This window comes from Eumetopias jubatus, unplaced genomic scaffold (assembly GCF_037043125.1).
Source record: "Eumetopias jubatus isolate StellerSeaLion01/CBP00866 unplaced genomic scaffold, mEumJub1_p1.0 scaffold_11, whole genome shotgun sequence".
NCBI classification, from domain to species: Eukaryota; Metazoa; Chordata; class Mammalia; order Carnivora; family Otariidae; genus Eumetopias; species Eumetopias jubatus.
Window position 1 is genome coordinate 49,945,828 of NW_028274817.1, and position 22,302 is coordinate 49,968,129.

General features: G+C 37.9%; 2 pseudogenes; both read left to right on the forward strand.

Annotated features, from left to right (window-relative positions):
* Positions 1-2,080: 2,080 nt before the first annotated feature.
* LOC114207495 (ras suppressor protein 1 pseudogene) lies at positions 2,081-3,104 on the forward strand (annotated as a pseudogene).
* A 12,061-nt stretch (positions 3,105-15,165) lies between these two features.
* Positions 15,166-16,514, forward strand: LOC114207526 (tubulin alpha-1A chain-like; annotated as a pseudogene).
* The last annotated feature ends 5,788 nt before the right edge of the window (positions 16,515-22,302 follow it).

Here is a 22,302-nt window from a genome sequence, read left to right on the forward strand (position 1 = left end):
AGAGTGCACAAGAGAGCATGAGTAGGGGCTAGGGGGCAGAGAGCGAAGAAGAAGCAGTCTCCCCATTAGGCAGGGAGCCCAATGAAGGGCTCAATCCCAGGACCCTGGGATCATGACCTGGGTCAAAGGCAGACGCTTAACTGACTGAGCCACCCAGGGACCCCTTTTTACTGGAATTTTAAAGTCATGTTATGAGCTTTTCCTTGTTTATCTTTATTTTACATAAACTTGGACCGTAAATGCTTACAGAGCATTTCTTGAAACACAGATTACAACATTTTTAGTGTTTTACCTAGTTATCTCTTCTGAATTGGCTAGATAAAAGCCATAAACCTTACATAGTAAAGTTTTCTTCTAAATATCAAAATCCCTAAGAGAACAATAATTTGTAGCATCCAGACCAAGATTTCATGTGCAAGATCACCAAGTATCCCACATGGATTCTGTTATTGCTTCATGGCTGCATTGCCAGCTCAGCCTCACTTACTTAATCCTCTGCCTGCCCGGCTTTATGTCACCCAAGCTACCTGATCCACAAAAGAGAGGGGCCTTGGTTTGGAATAAAATTGTCACTTTAAGTGTTTAATCCTAAGTAAAATCAGTAACCCTACCCACAAGCTACCCCAACCAGCCACTCAAGATCAGCCCATCTACTTATTGCAACAACTTGCTTGATATGTTGTTTATTATTATTATTATTCACAATAATTTTTTCAGTATAAAAGTTAATAAGCATTCTTTGAAGAAAAATAAACAGAAAACCACAAAAAGAAAAATGAAGGTGAAGGACTAAAATGGACATTTATCCAAAGGAGATATACAAATGGCCAACAACTATATGACCAGATGCTCAACATCATTGAACAAGGAGAAGAAAATCAAAACTATGATGAGAAGGAGAGAAGATAGTGGCAGAGTAGGAGGACCTTAGGCTCAGCCCATCCCATGAACACAACTAGATAACTATCAAATCATTCTAAGTACCCCAGAAATCAACATGAAGACTGAAAGAAAAAAATTCCACAACTAAAGGGAGAGAAGAAACCATATCAAAGAAGGTAGGAAGTGTGGAGACATGGTTAGGGGAGAAATAAATTGCAGGTTCTGTGAAGGGGAGGGAGCCATGGATGCAGAGAAAGGGGAGAGAAGGGGGAGATCATACAGAGGAAGGCAAAATGAGAACATTTCCCCAAAGTCATTGTCTCGGAAAGGAGGGTGGCTGATTTTCATGAGTTCTTGCAACCACCAGGGATTATATATTGGACTTTAAAAGTCAGCAAGTTTGTCTGGGATAGGACCTTGAGAGCACTGCCCTACTCCTGGAGAGAAAGCAGGCAAACAACCCAGAGGCAAATGGAATGGAAATAGCAATCTGAAGAACACCTGGGCCACACAGTGGGGAGAATATTCACTCTTCTTGGAGCACATCCCTGAGATTCGGAATTACAGACACCTCTCCAAGGACAAAGAAGCTGTCTGGCACCATTTCACTCCCCCACACCTCAATATAACCAAAGAGCAACGTGCAGGAAGCAATGCAGTGCCAGCACTGGCTGCCTAACCTGCTTACATCAAGTCCCACAATCCTGTGCTCTGACGAGACTACACTTCTCAGTCAAGCTTGCCTCAATCCCAGCATGGTGGACATCTTCTCCAGAAGACCGGAGAAACCCTCACCTACAAACATGTCTCCTGACCAGAGAGTTTCACAGGGCTTCGGTTCTAGTGGAAATAGTATTAGGTCTCATTTAACAAGCAGACCAGAGCCCAACTAGTTAAAACTCACCACATTTTGGTCAAGGACCAAACAATGTCCACTGTAGGCAAGAAGAACCTCTGCAGATGACTGGCCTGAAGGATGGAGCAGCCAAAACACAACAGCAAAGCACACCCAACACACACCGAGACACTCCCTAAAGTGCCAGGTCCTGGACACTATATGACCTCTTCTTCATAAAGCCATTACTCTCAGGAGCCGGAAATATAATGGGCTTTTCTAACATATAGAAGAAGGCAGAGACTTAGTCAAAAGGCCAAGACAGAACTCCGGGACAGGGCATGTTCCTCGTTCTGGTCTGCGTTTTGCACTGACCAAGTGCATTTCTTGCCACTGAGGTGTGCCCTGCGGAAACCTGTGCTTCCCTCGCCCAGGCTGTTAGGCGCTGCCCTCCACGAATATGTCCAAGTCTCTGAAAAAGTTGGTGGAGGAGAGCTGGGAGAAGAACCAGCCAAAAGTGGACATGAGTGACCAGGGCATCTCCAACATGCTGGATGTCAACGGCTTGTTCTCTTTAGCCCACATCACACAGCTGGTCCTCAGCCACAACAAGCTAACAATGGTCCCACCAAACATAGCAGAACTGAAAAATTTGGAAGTGCTCAACTTTTTTAATAACCAGATTGAGGAGCTGCCCACACAGATCAGCAGCCTTCAAAAGCTCAAACACCTGAACTTGGGCATGAATAGACTAAACACTTTGCCTCGAGGATTTGGCTCCCACTCAGCTCTTGAGGTCCTTGATTTCACTTACAACAACTTGAATGAAAATTCTCTTCCCGGAAACTTCTTCTACCTTACCACCCTGCGTGCACTCTATCTAAGTGACAACGATTTTGAAATCCTGCCACCAGATATTGGGAAGCTCACAAAGTTGCAGATACTCAGCCTTGGGGATAACGACCTGATCTCGCTGCCTAAAGAAATCGGGGAGCTTACTCAGGTTAAGGAGCTCCACATTCAGGGGAATCGCCTGACCGTTCTGCCCCCAGAACTAGGAAACTTGGATTTAACTGGTCAGAAACAAGTGTTCAAAGCAGAGAACAATCCCTGGGTTACCCCAATCGCTGACCAATTCCAGCTTGGCGTGTCCCAGGTTTTTGAATATATCCGTTCTGAGACGTACAAATACCTCTACGGCAGACACATGCAAGCAAACCCAGAACCACCGAAGAAAAATAATGACAAATCGAAAAAGATCAGCCAGAAACCCCTGACAGCCAAGAACAAATAAAGGGTTGGCATGGGCTGAACTTCTGGTTGCTTCCCTCATGATGACTTCTGTTCTCTGTTACTGTATCCCACAAATAAATACATGTGTATGTGTTCTTTATTTCTCTTTCTAGAGCTTATCACTTTACCTTTTAAATGTTTTTGGTAGGTGGTAGATTTTTATAAATTCTTAAAACCATGTCCATTTGTTTGCTTAAAAATGCCAAAGGCAGGAAACAAAGCTCTAATTCAACTGCAAATTCTATAGTAGGCACAGAGTTCAGTCCCTTGAATAGATGTTCACAAAGCTGCATGTTATCAAAAGAATAATTAAAACCATGTGATCATTTAAATGTCACAGCTAACACCGTTCACTCTTCTGTTTATTCACATAACTCATTATTTTGCTTTGTTAAAAGCTTGTTAAAAGCTGTAACCATCGAGATATTATGTTAAATAACAAATAATTTTTAATAAAATCTTGAATTTGTATCACAAAAAAAAGGCCAAGACAGAGGAATTCATCTTAAATGAAACAAGATAAGGTCATGACCCTCTGTGAAACAGATATAAGTAACATGGCTGATGGAGAATTTAAAGCAATAATCATAAGGATACTAGCTGCGCTTGGGAAAAGAATGGAAGACTTCAGGAAGACATTTACCAGAGAGATAAAAGAGTTAAAAAAGAATATCATTAATGAAAAATGCAACAACTGAGATTGGAAACAGGCTTCATGCAATGAACACAAAGATGGAAGAAACAGAGGAATGAATAAGTGATAAAGAAGACAAAATAATGGAATATAATGAAGCTGAACAAAAGAGAGAAAAAAGAATTATGCAACACAAGAATAGACTTAAGGAACTCAGTGACTCCAACAAATGTAGTAACATTCATAGTAGAGGAGTCCCAGAAGGAGAAATAGAAAAGGGGGACAGAAAATTTATTTGAGGAAATAATAGCTGAAATCTTCCCTAATCTGGGGAAGGAAACAGACATCCAAACCCAGGAGGCACAGAGAACTTCCATCAAAATCAACAAAAGCAAGCCAACACCAAGACATATTGTAAGTAAATTTGCAAAATATAGTTATAAAGAAAAATAATCTTAAAAGCAGCACGATAAAAGAAGTCTCTAACTTACAAGGGAAAAGCCAAAAAGCTAGCTGCAAATCTCTCAACAAAACCTTGGCAAGCCAGAAGAGAGTGCTGAATGGGAAAAAAAATGCAGCCAATAATACTCTGTCCAGCAAGGCTGTCATTCAGAATAAGAGAAATAGTTTCTCAGATAAACAAAAACTTAAGGAATCCATGACAACTAAACCAGCCCTGCAAGAAATATTAAGGGGAACTCTGAGTGGGAAGGAAAGACCAAAAGTGACAAAGACAAGAAAGGAACAAAGAAAATCTCCAGACCCGATGACAAAGCAAGTAAAAAATGGCACTAAGTGTATATCTATCAATAATTACTCTGGATGTAAATGGACTAAATGCTCCAATCAGAGGGTGTCAGAATGGATAAAAAAATAAGACCCATCTTTATGGGTCTACAAGAGACTCATTTTAAACCTAAGACACCTGCAGATTGAAAATGAGGGGATGGTGAAACATTTATCACACAAATGGATGTCAAAAGAAAGGCAAAGTGCAATACTTTTATCAGACAAACTAGACTTTAAACCAAAGACTGCAACAAGAGATGAAGAAGGGCACTATATCATAATAAAGGGGACAATCCAACAAGAAGTTCTAACAACTGTAAATATTTATGCCTCCAACTTGGGAGCACCCAAATATATAAAACAATTAATAACAAACATAAAGGAGCTCCTTGATAATAATATAATAATAGGGGACTTTAGCACCCCATTTACATCAATGGACAGATCATCTACGCAGAATATCAACAAGCAAACAATGGCTTTGAATGACACACTGGACCAGATAGACTTAACAGATATATTCAGAAGATTCCATTCTAAATCAGCAGAATACACATGCTTTTTTAAGTGCACATGGGACATTCTCCAGAAGGTATCATATATTAGGTCATGAAATAGGCATCAACAAATACAAAAAGATTGCAATCATACCATGCACGTTTTCTGAGCACAATGGTATGAAACCAGAAGTCAGCCACAAGGAAATATCAACCATAAGAAGACCACAAATAGATGGAAGTTAAACAACATGCTACTAAACAATGAAGGGGTTAACAGGAAATCAAAGAAGAAATTAAAAAGTACATTGAAAGAAGTGAAAATGAAAATAGAACAGTCCAAAACCTTTGAGATGCAGCAAAAGTGGTCCTAAGAGGGGAGTATCTAGCAATATAGGCCTACCTTAAGAAGCAAGAAAAATCTCAAATAAACAACCTAACCTTATACCTAAAGGTCCTAGAAAAAGAACAACAAACAAAACCTAGAGCCAGCAGAAGGAAGGAAATAATAACTATTAGAGCAGTAATGAATGATATAGATATTGAAAAAAAAAGAAAAACACAAGATCAGAGACAATGGGAGGTAGTTCTTTGAAAAAGTTAATAAGGGGCACCTGGGTGGCTCAGTTGGTTAAGTGTCTGCCTTCAGCTCAGGTTGTAATCTTGGGGTCCTGGGATCCAGCCCTGCCACAGGCTCCCTGCTCAGTGGGGAGTCTGCTTCTCCTTCTCCCTCTGCCCTTCCCCCTTGCTCATGCTCTCTCTCTCAAATAAATAAATAAAATTGTTCAAAAAAGTTAAAAAAAACTGATCCTCTAGCCAGACTTATCACAAAGAAAAAAGGAAGGACCCAAATAAATAAAATAACAAAAGAAGGAGGAGAAATAATGACCAAAAGTGCAGAAATATAAAGTATATGAGAATATTATGAAAAAGTATATGCTAAAAAATTGGACAACCTAGAAGAAATGGATAATTTCCTAGAAACATATAAAGTACCAAAACTGAAACAGGAAGAAATAGAAAACTCGAACAGACCATTAACCTGTAAAGAAATTGAATCAGTAGTCAAAAAACTCCCAAAGAACAAAAGTTAGGACCAAATGGTTTCACAAGTAAATTCTACCAAACATTTAAAGAAGAGTTAGTACCTATTCTTCTCAAAATATTTCAAATAATAGAAATGGAAGGAAAACTTCCAAATTTGTTCTATGAGACCAGCATTACCCTAATACCAAAAATAGATAAAGACTACACTAAAAAAAGAGAACTACAGGTTAATATCCCTGATGAACACAGATGCAAAAATTCTCAATAAATACTAGCAAGCCAAATCCAACACTACATTAAAAGAATCATTCACCACGATCAAGGGTGATTTATTTCTGGGCTACAAGTGTGGTTCAATGTTCACAAATCAATCAACATGATACACTACATTAATAAAAGAAAGGACAAGAACCATATAATCCTTTCAGTAGATGCAGAAAAAGCATTTGACAAAGTACAACATCCATTCATGATAAAAACCCTCAACAAAGTAGGTTTAGAGGGAACATACCTCAACGTAACAAAGGGCTTATATAATGAAAAACCCACAGTGAACATCATCCTCAGTAAGGAAAAACTGAGAGCTTTTCCTCTATGATCAAGAGCAAGTCAGGGATCTCCACTCTCACCACTGTTACATGATATAGTACTGGAAGTCCTAGCTACAGCAATCAGAAAACACAAGGAAATAAAATGCATTTAATCTGGCAAGAAAGAAGTAAAACTTTCACTATTTGCAGAGGACATGATACTATATATAGAAAACCCAAAAGATTCCACTAGGAAATTGCTAGAACTGATACACAAATTCAGTAAAATTCTAGGATACAAAATCAACATACAGAAATATTGCATTTCTGTACGTCAATAATGAACCAGCAGAAAGAGAAATCAAGGAATCAATCCAATTTACAATGTCACCCAAAACAATAAAATACCCAGGAATAAACCTAACCAAAGAGGTGAAAGACCTATGCTCTGAAAACGATAAAACACTGAGGAAAGAAATTCAAAATGACACAAAGAAATGGAAAAACATTCCATGGTCATGGATTAGAAGAGCAAATATTGTTAAAATGTCTCTACTATCCAAAGCAATCTACACATTTAATGAAATCCTTATCAAAATATCACCAGCATTTTCCACAGAGCTAGAACAAACAATCCTAAAATTTGTATGGAACTACAAAATATTCCAAATAGCCGAAGCCATCTTGATAAAGAAAAGCAAAACTGGAGGCATCACAATTTCAGACTTCAAGTTATATTATAGTCTCAAGTAATCAAAACAGCATGGTACTGGCACAAAAACAGACACACAGATCAAGAGAATAGACTAGAAAGCCGAGAAATAAACCCAGGATTATATGGTCAATTAATCTTTGACAAAGCAGAAAAGAATATCCAATGGAAAAAAGACAATCTCTTCAACAAATATTGTCGGGAAAATTGGGTAGCAACATGCAAAAGAATGAAACTAGACTACATTCTTACACCATACACAAAACAAAGTTCAAAATTGATTAAAGAACTAAATGTGAGACCTGAAATCATAATGATCCTAGAGGAGAACACAGTAATCTGTTTGACATCAGTCATAGCAACTTCTTTCTAGATACGTCTCCTGAGGCAAGAAAAACAAAAGCAAAAATAAACTATTATGACTTCATCAAAATAAAGAGCTTCTGCACAGTGAAGGAAACAATCAACGAAACTAGAAGGCAATATATGGAATGGGAAAAGATATTTGCAAATGACATACCTGATAAAAGGTTAGTATACAAAACATAGAAGAACTTGTAAAACTCAACACCCAAAAAACAAATAATCCGATTAAAAAATGGTAGAAGATATGAATAGATATTTGTTCCAAACAATTCATGGAGATGACCATAGACACCTGAAAAGGTGCTCAAGATCACTGATCATCAGGGAAGTACAAATCAAAACTACGATGAGTTACCACCTCACACCAGTCAGAATGGCTAAAATTAACAACACAAGAAAAAACAGGTGTTGGTGAGGATGCAGAGAAAAGAGAACCCTCTTACACTGTAGGTGAGAATGCAAACTGGTGCAGCCACTCTGGAAAACTCTATGTAGGTTCCACAAAAAGTTAAAAGCAGAACTACCCTATGATCCAGCAACTGCACTACTAGATACTTACCCAAAAAATACAAAACACTAATTTGAAGGAATACATGCACCTTGATGTTTATAGCTGCATTATCAACAATAGCTAAATTATGGAAATAGACCAAATGTCCTTCGACTAATGAATGGATATATACATTTCTATATATAATAGAATATTACCTAACCATAAAAAAGAGTGATATCTTGCCATTTGCAATGACGTGGTTGGAGCTGGAGATTATGTTGCTAAGTGAAATAAGGCAGTCAGAGAAAGACAAAGACCATATGATTTCACTCATATGTGGAATTTAAGAAACAAAACAAATGATCATAGAGGAAAAAAGGAGAGAGGCAAACCAAGAAACAGACTCTTAATTTATAGAGAACAAACTGATGGTTACCAGATGGTAGGTGGGTGGATGGTTTAAATAGGTAATGGGGATTAAGGAGGGAACTTGTTGTGATGAGAATTTGGTATTGTATGTAAGTGTTGAATCACTAAATTGTACACTTGAAACTAATAGTATATTGTATGTTAATAACTGGCATTTATTTCTTTTTCAGTCGTTCCACCATATCCCATGCAGGGAATGCTTTTGCCATTTTTTTAATTTATTTTTTTAATTTTATTATGTTATGTTAATCACCATACAATACATCATTAGTTTTCAATGCAGTGATCCACGATTCATTGTTTTCATATATAACACCCAGTGTAGTACATGCCCTCCTTAATACCAATCACTGGGCTAACCCATCCCCCCACCCTCCACCCCTCTAAAACCCTCAGTTTGTTTCTCAGAGTCCATAATATCTCTGGGTCCATTTCTCCTTCTGATTCCATGCCCCCTTCATTTTCCCCTTCCTTCTCCTAATGTCCTCCATGCTATTCCTTATGTTCCACAAATAAGTGAAACCATATGATAATTGACTTTCTCTGCTTCACTTATTTAATTAGCATAATCTCTTCCAGTCCCAACCATGCTGATGCAAAAGTTGGGTATTCATTCTTTCTGATGGCTGAGTAATATTCCATTGTATATATGGACCACATCTTCTTTATCCATTCATCTGTTGAAGGGCATCTCGGCTCTTTCCACAGTTTGGTTATTGCGGACATTGCTGCTATGAACATTAGGGTGCATATGGCCCTTCTTTTCACTCCATCTGTGTCTTTGGGGTAAATACCCAGGAGTGCAATTGCTGGGTCATAGGGTAGTTTTATTTTTAATTTTCTGAGGCACCTCCACACTGTTTCCCAAAGTGGCTATACCAACTTGCATTCCCACCAACAGTGTAAGAGGGTTCCCCTTTCTCCACAACCTCTCCAACATTTTTTCTTTCTTGCCTTGTCAATTTTTGCCATTCTAACTGCTGTAAGGTGGTATCTCAATGTGGCTTTCATTTGAAGTTCCCTGATGGCTAATGATGATGAACATTTTTTCATGTGTCTGTTAGCCATTTGTATGTCTTCTTTGGAAAAGTGTCTATTCATGTCTTCTGCCCATTTTTTTGACTTGATTATTTGGTTTTTGGGTATCGAGTTTGAGAAATTCTTTATAGATCTTGGATACCAGCCCTTTATCTGTAGTGTCATTTGCAAATATCTTCTCCCATTCTGTGGGTTGCCTCTTTGTTTTGTTGACTGTTTCCTTTGCTGTTCAGAAGATTTTATCTTGATGAAGTCCCAAAAGTTCATTTTTGCTTTTGTTTCACTAGCTTTTGGAGATGTCTCTTGGAAGAAGTTGCTGTGGCCAATGTCAAAGAGGTTACTGCCTATGTTCTGCTCTAGGATTTTGATGGAATCCTGTCTCACATTGAGGTCTTTCATCCATTTTGAGTTTATCTTTGTGTAGGGTGTTAGAGAATGGTTGAGTTTCATTCTTCTGCATGTGGTTGTCCAATTTTCCCAGCATCATTTATTGAAGAGACTGTCTTTTTTCCATTGCATATTTTTTCCTGCTTTGTCAAAGACTATTTGACCATAGAGTTGAGGGTCCACAGCTGGGCTCTCTATTCTGTTCCATTGGTCTATAGGTCTGTTTTTGTGCCAGTACCAGGATGTCTTGGTGATCACTGCTTTGTTATATAGCTTGAAATCAGGCAACGTGATGCCCCCAACGTTGTTTTTATTTTTCAACATTTCCTTGGTGATTTAAGGTCTTTTCTTATTCCATACAAATTTTAGTATTGTTTATTCCAGCACTTTGAAAAATGTCATTGGAATTTTGATTGGGATGACATTGAAGGTATAGATTGGTCTGGGTAGCATAGACTTAAATTTTAACATTTATTCTTCTGATCCAAGAGCATGGAATGTTTTTCCATCTTTTTGTGTCTTCTTCAATTTCTTTCATGAGTGTTCTGTAGTTCCTAGACTATAGAGCCTTCACCTCTTTGATTAGGTTTCTTCTGAGGTAGCTTGTGGTTTTTGGTGCTATTGTAAATGGAATCGTTTCTCTAATTTCTCTTTCTACAGTTGCATTGTTAGTGTATAAGAAAGCAACTGATTTCTGTGCATTGATTTTGTATCCTGCCACATTACTGAGTTCTAGTAATTTGGGGGTGGAGTCTTTTGGGTTTTCCACATAAAGTATCATGTCATCTGTGAACAGAGAGTTTGATTTCTTCTTTGTCAATTTGAATACATTTTATTTCTTTTTGTTGTCTGATTGCTGTTGCTAGGATTTCTATTACTATGTTGAACAATAGTGGTGAGAGTGGGCATCCTTGTCATGCACCTGATCTTAAGAGAAAGGCTCTCAGCTTTTCTCCATTGAGGATAATAATTGCTGTGGGTTTTTCATAGATGGATTTTATGAAACTGAGGAATAGTCCCTCTATCCCTATACTCTGAAGGGTTTTAACCAGGAAAGGATGCTGTATTTTGTCAAATGCTTTTTCTGTATCAACTGAGAGGACCATATGGTTCTTCTCTCTCCCCTTATTAATGTGTTCTATCACATTGATTGATTTGTGAATGTTGAACCACCCTTGTATCCCAGAAATAAATCCTACTCGGTCGTGGTGGATAATCCTTTTAATGTACTGTTGGCTCCTATTAGCTAGGATCTTGTTAAGAATTTTGGCATCCATATTCATCAGGGATATCGGTCTGAAATTCTCCTTTTTGATGGGGTCTTTGCCTGGTTTGGGGATCAAGGTAATGCTGGCCTCATAGAATGAGTCTGGAAACTTTCCTTCTGTTTCTATTTTTTGAAATATCTTCAGGAGAATAGGTATTATTTCTTCTTTGAATGTTTGGTAGAATTCCCCTGGGAATCCATCAGGCCCTGGACTCTTGTTTTTTGGAGGTTTTTGATCACTACTTCAGTCTTGTTACTGATTATTGGCCTATTCAAGTTGTCAATTTCTTCCTTTTTCAGTCTTGGCAGTTTTTAGGTTTCCAGGAAGGCATCCATTTCTTCCAGGTTGCTTAATTTATTGGCATAGAGTTATTGATAATGATTTCTAATAATTGTTTCTATTTCCTTGGTGTTAGTCATGATCTCACCCCTTTCCTTCATAATTTTATTAATTTGGGTCTTCTCTTTTCTTTTGGGTAAGTCTGGCCAGTGGTTTATCGATCTTATGAATTCCTTCAAAGAACCAGCTTCCAGTTTCGTGGAGCTGATCTACTGTGTTTCTGGTTTCTAATTCATTGATCTCTATTCTAATCTTAATTATTGCTCTTCTAATGCGTGGCTTAGGCATCATTTGTTGCTTTTTCTCCAGTTCTTTAAGGTGTAAAGTTAGTTGGTGAATTCAGGATTTTTCTATTTTTTTTTTTAGTTAGGCTTGGATGGCTATGTATTTCCCCCTTAGGACTGCCTTTGCAGTATCCCATAAGTTTTGGACTAATGTGTTTTCATTCTCATTGGTTTCCATGAATTGTTTAAGTTCTTCTTTGATTTCCTGGTTGACCTAAACATTCTTGAGTGGTTTTTAGCTTCCAAGTGTTTGAATTTCTGCCAAATTTTTTCTTGTGATTGAGTTCCAGTTTTAAAGTATTATGTTCTGAGAATATGGAAGGAATAATCTCAATCTTTTGGTATCAATTGAGACCTGATTTGTGACCCAGTATGTGGTCTAGTCTGGAGAAAGTTCCATGTGCACTCAAGAAGAATGAGTATTCTGTTGTTTTAGGGTGGAATGTTCTGTATATATCTGGTCCAGGATGTCATTCAAAGCTCTTGTTTCCTTGTTGATTTTCTGCTTAGATTGTCTATTGTTGAGAATGGAGTATTGAGGTCTCCTACAATTAATGTATTGTTATCAATTATGACTACTTTGGCTAACAGTTGGCTTATGTAGATGGCTGCTCTCATGTTGGGGGCATAGATATTTACAATTGTTAGATCTTGTTGGATAGACCCTTTAAGAATGATATAGTGTCCTTCTGTGTTTCTAACTACAATCTTTAGTTTTAAAATCTAATTTGTCTGATATAAGAATTGCTACCCCAGCTTTCTTTTGAGGTCCATTGGCATGGAAGTTGGATCTCCATCCCTTCACTTTCAGTCTGGATGTATCTTTAGGTTCAGAATCAGTCTCTTGTAAACAGCATAGCGATTATCTAACTACAGTCTTTAGTTTAAAATCTAATTTGTCTGATATAAGAATTGCTACCCCAGCTTTCTTTTGAGGTCCATTGGCATGGAAGATAGATCTCCATCCCTTCACTTTCAGTCTGGATGTATCTTTAGGTTCAAAATGAGTCTCTTGTAGACAGCATATCAATGGGTCCTGTCTTTTTATCCAATCTGCAACCCTATGCCATTTTATAGGAGCATTTAGGCCATTCACGTTGAGAGTGATTATTGAAAGATATGAATTTATTATCATCATGTTGCTTGTGAAGACCTTGTTTTTATAGATTGTCCCTGTAAATATCTGTTGTATATCACTCTTGGGGTCTTTCTCCTTTTATAGAACCCCCCCCTTAATATTTCTTGCAGGGCCAGCTTAGTAGTCACATAGTCTTTCAGTTTCTGCCGGTCTTGGAAGCTCTGCATCTCTCCGTCCATTCTAAATAACAGCCTTGCCAGATAACATATTCTTGGCTGCATGTTCTTCTCCTTTAGTACCCTGCATATGTCTTGTCAGCCTTTTCTGGCTTGTGGATAGGTCTGACGTTATTCTGATGTTCTTCCCTCTGTATGTAAGGAATCTCTTCCCCCTAACTGCCCTTAAGATGGTTTCCTTGGTTATAAGATCTGTGAGTTTTACTATTACATGCCGGGGCATTGGTCTATTCTCCTTGATCTTGGGAGGGGTCCTCTCTGCCTCTAGGACGTGAAAGTTTGTTTCATTACCCAGATTAGGGAAGTTCTCAGCTATGATTTGCTCAAATATATCTTCTAGTCCTCTCTCTCTCTCTACCCCCTCAGGGATCCCAATAATTCGGACATTGGAACGTTTCATGGTGTCACTTATTTCTCTACTTCACTTTTCATGGATTTTAAGCTGTTTCTCCCAGGCCTCCTCTTTCTCTTTCTTTTCTATCAATTTGCCTTCTAGATCACTAATTCGTTCTTCTGTCTCATTTACCCTAGCTGTTAGATTATCTAGATTAGATTGGATGTCATTGATAGCATTTTTATGTTCTGCCAGTTCAGCTTTCATTTCTGCCCTTAGAGACACTATGTTGCCATTAATCAGTTTCTCCTTTCTAGCTATCGTCTTCACAATTGCTACCCTGAATTCCATCTTGGACATCTTGGTTATATCTGTATCAATTTGTAAATCTGTGGCATAAGTCACAGTCTCTGAGTTTTTCCTATTTTGGGGGTTCTCCCCCTTAGTCATTCTGTTGAGGGAATGTACAGAGTCCAAATTATTTACCACAACCCAAGCAAGACACACCTGTTTTATAGGGACCTTAGGGTTGTCGGCCTTTTGTTCTCCCAGCCTGTCTTCTGGGGGAGTGGCCTGCCATGCCATTACTCAGGCCACCCTGTTTGGGCAGAGTTGCCCTGCCCCTTGTCGGGGGGGATGGGCTCAGTGAAAATTAGGTTTTGGGGGCTTTTGTTCTCTGGCGGCTTTCCTGGGTGGCTTTCCATGTCTCTTCTGAGTGTCAGAGCAGAAGAGACTGTTTCCAACCTTCTGTCTCAGAACAGAGAGATCACAGTCTGTTCTTCAGTGAGCTTTCCAGGCCACACTGTCTCCATTTCTGTCCATGCTGCTAAAAACGGTAGGGTCCTGGGTTGTGCACCTCTTGGCAGCACTCCCAGTCCTCACCTCCAGGTTGGGGTATGTCTCTTCCCTTTGTGCTTCTAAAACCACCAGCTGCCTCCAGTTCACATGAGCGGCCCTGCTGCTCCAGGTTTCAGTTCGGGGAGCTGCCCTAAAGTCCTTTCTGCACTGCTACCGGTCTGCTAGTCTGTGCCCCATCCCCAGTGTGGGAGGCTTTTGCACACCGGCAGTGCAGGATCCTGAAGGTTCCCTCCCCCTTCCTTTTATCTTCTGATATCTGTCTGCAGAATCATGGCTCCCCACTTCATACCTTGAAACCAACTGCCTGCGATATTCTGTGTGTAGAAATCCAGGCATATCTTCTTACATCTCAGGCTGATTTCGTGGGTGTTCAGAATGGTCTGGTAGATATCCAGCTCAATTCAGGGGACCAGTTAAAATAGGGTCCCCTACTCCTCCACCATTTTTTCCTCACCCTAGCAATGAAAATGTATCTGTAATAAAAAAAAACTCCCAATAAACAAAAGTCTAGGACCAGATGACTTCGGAAGTGAATTCTACCAAACATTTAAAGAAGAGTTGAAACTTATTCTTCTCAAACTATTCCAAAAAATAGAAGGAAAACCCAAATTCAATCTATGAAACCAACATTACCTTAATATGAAAATCAGATAAAGACACTACAAAAAAACTACCAGTTGATATCTCTGATGAAAATAGATGCAAAAATCCTCAACAAAATATCAGCAAATCAAGGCACATTCTCTTACATTAACCACCTAAGAGTCAAGCTGTAAGAAATAACAACCTCTCCCCTTCCTCCCCACCATCTGCTTGGCAGTTGCAAAGCAGCAACCATGTGTGAATGCATCACCATCCATGTTGGCTAGGCTGTTCTCCAGACTGGCAATGCTTTCTGGGAGCTCCATTGCCTGGAACATGGCATCCAGCCCAATAGCCAGATGTCAAGTGACAAGACCATTGGGGGAGGAGATGACTCCTTCAACACTTTCTTCAGTGATGCGGTTGCTGGCAAGCACGTGCCCAGGGCAGTGTTTGTAGACCTGGGCCCACAGTCATTGATGAAGTTCACACTGGCAACTACCGCCAGGTTTTCCAATCTGAGCAGCTCATCACAGGCAAGGAAGATGCTGCCAATAATTATGCCCAATGGCACTGCACCATTGGCAAGGAGATCATTGACTTTGTCTTAGACTGAATTTAGTAACTGGCCAACCAGTGCAGAGGTCTTCACAACTTCTTGGTTTTCCACAACTTTGGAGGGAGAACTGGTTCTGGTTTTACTTCCCTGCTGATGGAACATCTCTGTCAATTACAGCAAGAAGTCCAAGCTGGAATTCTCCATTTACCCAACCCCCCAGGTTTCTACAGCTGTAGTTAAGCCCTACAACTCCATCCTCACCACTCACACCACCCTGGAGCACTCTGACTCTGCCTTCATGGTAGAAAACATGGCCATATATGACATCTGTCATGGAAACCTTGACATTGAATGCCCAACCTACACTAACCTAAATAGGTTGATATGTCAAATTGTGTTCTCCATCACTGCTTCCCTCAGATTTTATGGAGCCCTGAATGTTGATCTGACAGAATTCCAGGCCAACCTGGTGCCCTATTCCCAAATCCACTTCCCTCTGGCCATATATGGCTCTGTCATATCTGTTGAGAAAGCCTACCATGAATAGCTTTCTGTAGCAGAGATCACCAATGTGTGCTTTGAGCCAGCCAACCAGAGGGTGAAATATGACCCTTACCATGGTAAATGCATGGCTTACTGCCTGTTGTACCATGGTGATGTGTTTCCCAAAGATGTCAATGCTGCCATTGATCTGATCAAGACCAAGTGTACCATCTAGTTTGTGGACTGGTGCCCCACTGACTTCAATGTTGGCATTAATTACCAGCCTCCCACTGTGGAGAGGGAGACCTAGCCAAAGTACAGAGAGCTATGTTAATGCTGAGCAACACCACAACCATCGCTGAGGCCTAGGCTCACCTGGACCACAAATTTGACTTGATGTATGCCAAGTCTGCCTTTGGTCACTGGTATGCAAGTGAAGGCATGGAGGACAAAGAATTTTCTGAGGCCCGTGAGGACATGGCTGCTCTTGAGAAGGATTATGAGGAAATTGGTGTGGATTTTGTTGAAGGAGAAAGTGAAGAAGAAGGAGAGGAATACTAAAGTTAAAAATGTCACAAAGGTGCTGCTTTTACGGGGAAGCTTATTCTGTTTTGAACATTGAAAAGTTGTGCTTTGATCAGTTAATTTGTATGTAGCAGTGTATACTCTCATATACATTTACTGACCTATGCTTAAAAACACAATGCTTTGTTACAGACCCAAGCTGTCCATTTCTCTGATGGGTTTGAATAAAGTATTCCCTGTCTTAAAAAAATATATATTAGCAAACCAAATCCAACAATACATTTAAAAAAATCATTCACCATGATCAAGTGGGATTTATTCCTGGGATGCAAGTGTGGTGCAGTATTCACAAAACAATCAATGTGATACATCATACTAAAAAGAGAAAGGATAAAAATCACATGATCATCTCAATAGAAGCAGAAAAAACATTTGACAGAGTACAACATCCATTGATGATAAAAACCCCTAATAAAGCAGGTTAAGAGCAGGAACATAACTCAACATAATAAAGGCCATATATGAAAAACCCATGATGAACATCATCCTCAATGGTGAAAAACAGAGATTTTCCTCTAAGATCAGAAAAAAGACAAATATGCCCACTCTAGCCACTTTTATTCAACACAGTACTGGAATTCCTAGACACAGCAATCAGACAAGAAAAAGAAATAAAAGGCATATCATTGGTAAGGAAAAGCAAAACCTTCACTATTTGCAGATGACATTATACTATACAAAGAAAACCCTAAGATTCCACCAAAAAAAAAATCAGAACTGATAAATGAACTAAGCAAAGTCACAAAATACAAAATTAATATACAAAAATCTGTTGCATTTTTATACACTAATAATGTATCAGAAAAAGAACTTAAGACAAGAGTTCCAACTGCACCAAAAATAATAAAATACCTAGGAATAAACTTAACCAAGTTAAGTACTCTGAAAACTATAGAGCATTGATGAAAAATATTGAAGATGACACAAACAAATGAAAAGATATTCCATGCTTGCGGATTGTAAGAACAACACGTTGTTAAAACATCCATGCTGTTGAAACAATCTGCATATTTAAGCAATGCTTATCAAAATACCAACAACATTTTTCACAGAACTAGAACAAAAAATCCTAAAATTTGTATGGACCCACAGAAGACCCCAAATAGCCAAAGCAATCTTGAAAAAGAAGAACAAAGCTGGAGGTATCACAATCCCAGATTTCAAGATACACTACAAAGCTGTAGTAATAAAAATGTAGTGATATAATTAACCAACCATTAAAAATTTACTATTACAGATAAAAAAAAAAGCTGTAGTAATCAAAATAGTCTGGTACTGGCACAAAAATAGACACAATGGAACAGATTACAGAGGCCAGAAATAAACCCATGATTATACGGCCAATTAATCTATGACAAAGGAGGCAAGAATATATCATGGAGAAAAGATAATCTTTTCAAAAAAATGATGCTGGAAACTGGACAAATTTCTTACATCATACACAAAAATAAATCAAAATAGATTAAAGACCTAAATGTGAGACCTAAAACTGTAAAAATCCTAGAGGAACTTAAGCAGTAATTTTTTTGACATCAGCCACAGCAACATTTTCTAGATGTGTTTCCTGAGGCAAGGGAAACAAAAGCAAAATGCAACCACTGAAACTACACCAAAGCAAAAAGCTTTTGCACAGTGAAGGGAACCATCAAAAACAAAAAATAGGCAACCTACTGAATGGGAGTGGATATTTAGAAATGTTAAATTTAATACAGGGTTAATATCCAAAATATATTAAGAACTTATAAAACTCAATACCTCAAAAAACAGATAATCCAATTAAAAAAAATGGGCAGAGGCCTTGAATAGACATTTTTCCAAAGAAGACATACAGATCACCAACAGACACATGATGTTCAACATGACTAATGATGTTCAACATCCCTAATCATCAGGGAATTGCACATTAAAACCACAATGAGATGTCACCTCACACCTGTCAGAACGACTAGAAATAACAAAAAGACAAGAAATAACAAGTCTTGATGAGGATGTGGAGAAAAGGAGTCATCTTGCATTGTTCATAGGAATGCAAATTGGTGCAGTCACTCTGGAAAACAGTATGAAGAGTCCTCAAAAAAATTGAAAATAAAATTACCATATGATCCAGTAATTTCACTACTGGGTATTTACCCAAAGGAGAAAAACCCACTAATTTGAAAAGATATACACACCCTTATGTTTATTGCAGCATCATTTATGATAGTCAGGATATGGAAGCCGTCCAAGTGTCCATCCATAGATGAATGGATAAAGAAGTGGTATAGGTTAAATAGGTGATGGGGATTAAAGAATGCACTTGTGATGAGCACTGGGTGTTTTATGCAAGTGTTAAATCACTATATTGTATACCTGAAAGTAATACTACATTGTATGTGAACTGGAATTTGAATAAAAACTTTAAAAAAAAGTGTTATGTATATAAATGGAATATTACTCAGCCATAAAAAGGAATGAGATCTTGCCATCTCCACCAACATGGATGGGTCTAGAGGGTATAATACTAAGTGAAATAAGTCAGTCAGGGAAAGACAAATACCATATGATTTCAATCATATACAGAATTTAAAAAAATAAAACAAATGAGCACACAAAGAAAGAGACAGAAAAATAGACTCTTAAATGCAGAGAACACACTGGTGTTTGCCAGAGTGGGTGGGTGGTTGAAATAAAGGGGATGAAGAGTACACTTATCTTAATGAGCACTGTGTTAAGTATGGAATTATTGGATTATTATATTTTATACTTGAAACTTATAAACACTATATGTAAATTATATTTCAATTGAAAAAAAGAAAAAATTGACAATACTAAAGAGAGAAATAGACAAATTCATAATCATATTTGAATATTTTAATAACTCCTCTCAGTAACTGATAGAAACACTAGAGAAAAAAATCTTAAGGCTATATAAAGTTTCAGCTTTATCAACCAATTCAATTTAATTGATATTTTTAGAACAGCACATGAAGAACACACATTTTCATGTGTACACAGAATATGTTCACCAAGATAGACTATATACTGGGTCATAAAATAAGTTTATACATTTCAAAAATTTAAACCTTATGTAATATATTTTTAACCATAGTGGAATTAAATTAGAAATCAGTAGTGATAAAATATGTAGGAAAAATGCCCAAATATTTGGAAATTTAGAGACATAATTGAGTCTAGGGCATTTACCCATTTTTCCAAAAAGAAATCATAAGAAAAGTTAGAAAATATTTCAAAGTGGGTTACAATGAAAATACAGCATAAAACATTTATGGGATGAAGCTAAAGCAGTACCTAAAAGAAAATTTTTTTAAAGATTTTATTTATTTGATAGAGAACAGGAGAGAGAGAGAGAGAGAAAGCATAAGCAGGGGGAGCAGCAGAGGGAAAGGGAGAAGCAGGTTCCCCACTGAGCAGGGAGCCTTATGCAGGACTCGATCCCAGGACCCTGGGATCATGACCTGAGCTGAAGGCAGACACTTAACGACTGAGCCACCCAGGTGCCCCTAAAAGAAACTTTATAGTTTTAAAGATATATATTAAAAAGGAAGAGACGTTTAAAGTCAACAATCCAATCTTAAGAAGCTAGAAAAAAAGGGCCAAATTAATCCAAAATAAATGGAATAAGAAAATAATAAAATTAAGAGGGAAATTGGTAGATGAGAAAATAAATAATTTGAGATTAAATAAATAAGAGATTAATACAATTGATAAAGCCCAATCAAAATTGATCAACATAAAAAATAATCAATTTTAAGAATGTAAGAGGGGATATTGCTCAGATCCCACTGACATTAAAAGGATAACATATTATTAACAACTTAAATGCAGTAGATAAGTTTGTTGAAAAACACAACTTGATAAAACTGATAGAAGAAAAATAGACTATCTCAACAGAAGCAATGCCCCAGTAGGCATTAGAGGAAAACATTTTTAGGCAGCTGTATTAAACCCTGCTGCCTAGATCAATGGATAAAACTAGGGGAAACAGTAGCCTTTTTAAAAAGCTTGGGAAGAAAGACAGAAATGAGATGCTTTGGGGAAAGTGGGACTTTGAAAAGGTCTGACAAATTCTTGGGAATCAGGAAAGACCTGCACATGCCAAGGGCTATGTATGGGTTTATAAAAGACCTGGGAAAACCCTCAGTTTCTCACCTCTGGCTCACTTTCAGGCTCTTCACAAGGAGGAAGTAAAAGATAAGGCAGAGTTGCAAATAACCTAGCTGAATATTGAGGGCATATCCTCACACACACACACACACACACACACACACACACACACACACAGTGCCCATCTGCAAAGACTAGGGAGGAATTTTTAGTTCTAGGTTTTCAAGAAATCTCTATATAATCACTGACTGACCACTAAGCTGAAGAAACAGTCTTCAGTGACCATATACAACAAAGAACACATAGTTTACCAAATTAGTTCAAAAAAGTCTCAAACAAACAACTATAATTACAACAAGCAGCAACAACAATCCCTGAGAAAGGAGGAATTTAATTTCCAGAGTTACCACATTATAATTTTCAAAATGCCCAGTTTTCAACAACAACAAAAAATTATGAGACATGCAAAGAAGCAAGAAAGTATAGTTAATACATAGGGGGAAAGCAATCAATAGAAACTGTCCTTGAGAAATCCCAGACATTGGACTTACTAGACAAAGATTTTAATCAACTATTTAAAATATTGTTTATAGAGCTAAAGGAAACCGTGTACAAAAATCTAAAGGAAATCTTGAGAACAATATCTAATGAAATAGAGAATATCAGTCAAAAGATAGAAATTATCAAGAGAAGGGCGCCTGGGTGGCTCAGTTGGTTAAGTGACTGCCTTTGGCTCAGGTCATGATCCTGGAGTCCCGGGATCGAGTCCCACATCTGGCTCCCTGCTCAGCAGGGAGTCTGCTTCTCCCTCTGACCCTCTTCCCTCTCGTGCTTTCTATCTCTCATTCTCTCTCTCTCTCTGAAATAAATAAATAAAATCTTTAAAAAAAAAAGAAATTATCAAGAGAAACAAATAGAAATTTTGGAGTGAAAAAGTACAATAATTGAAATGAAAAATTCACTAGAGGCACTCACTAGCAGATGTGACATGGCACATGAAATCGATTGAGATCACCCAGTCTGAGGAACCAAAAGAAAAAAAGTGAAGTAAAATGAAATGAAAAAAGCCTAAGAGACCTGTAGGACAACCCCAAGCATACCAAGATATGAACGTACACATATGGGAGGCCCAGAAGGAGAGAAAGAGAGAGGCAGAAAGAATATTTGAAAATATAATAGCTGAAAGCTTCCCAAATTTGATGAAAAACATTAATCTATACATAAAAAAGATCAATGAATTCCAAGTTGGATAAACTCAAAGATATCCACAGTACAACACATCATAATGAAACTGTCAAAAACCAAAGCCTAAGAGAAAATTTTGAAAGCAGCAAGAGAAAACTCATCATGTACAGGGTTCCTGAATAAGATTAACAGCTGAATTCTCATCAGAAACTGTGGAAGCCAGAAACAGTGGGATGACATATTAAAAGTGCTCAAAGGAAAAAAATTGACAATGAAACATTCTAAAGATAAAACAAAAACAAACAAAAAAACCCTGAGTTTGTTGCTAGGAACCATGCCCTCAAAGAAGTGCTAATGAGAGTTCTCCAGTATAAAATAAAAGGACACTAGAGAGAACTTAAATTCCTGTGAAGAAATAAAGAACATGGTAAAGGTAACTACATAGGTTAATATAAAAGTCAGTATTGATAATGTT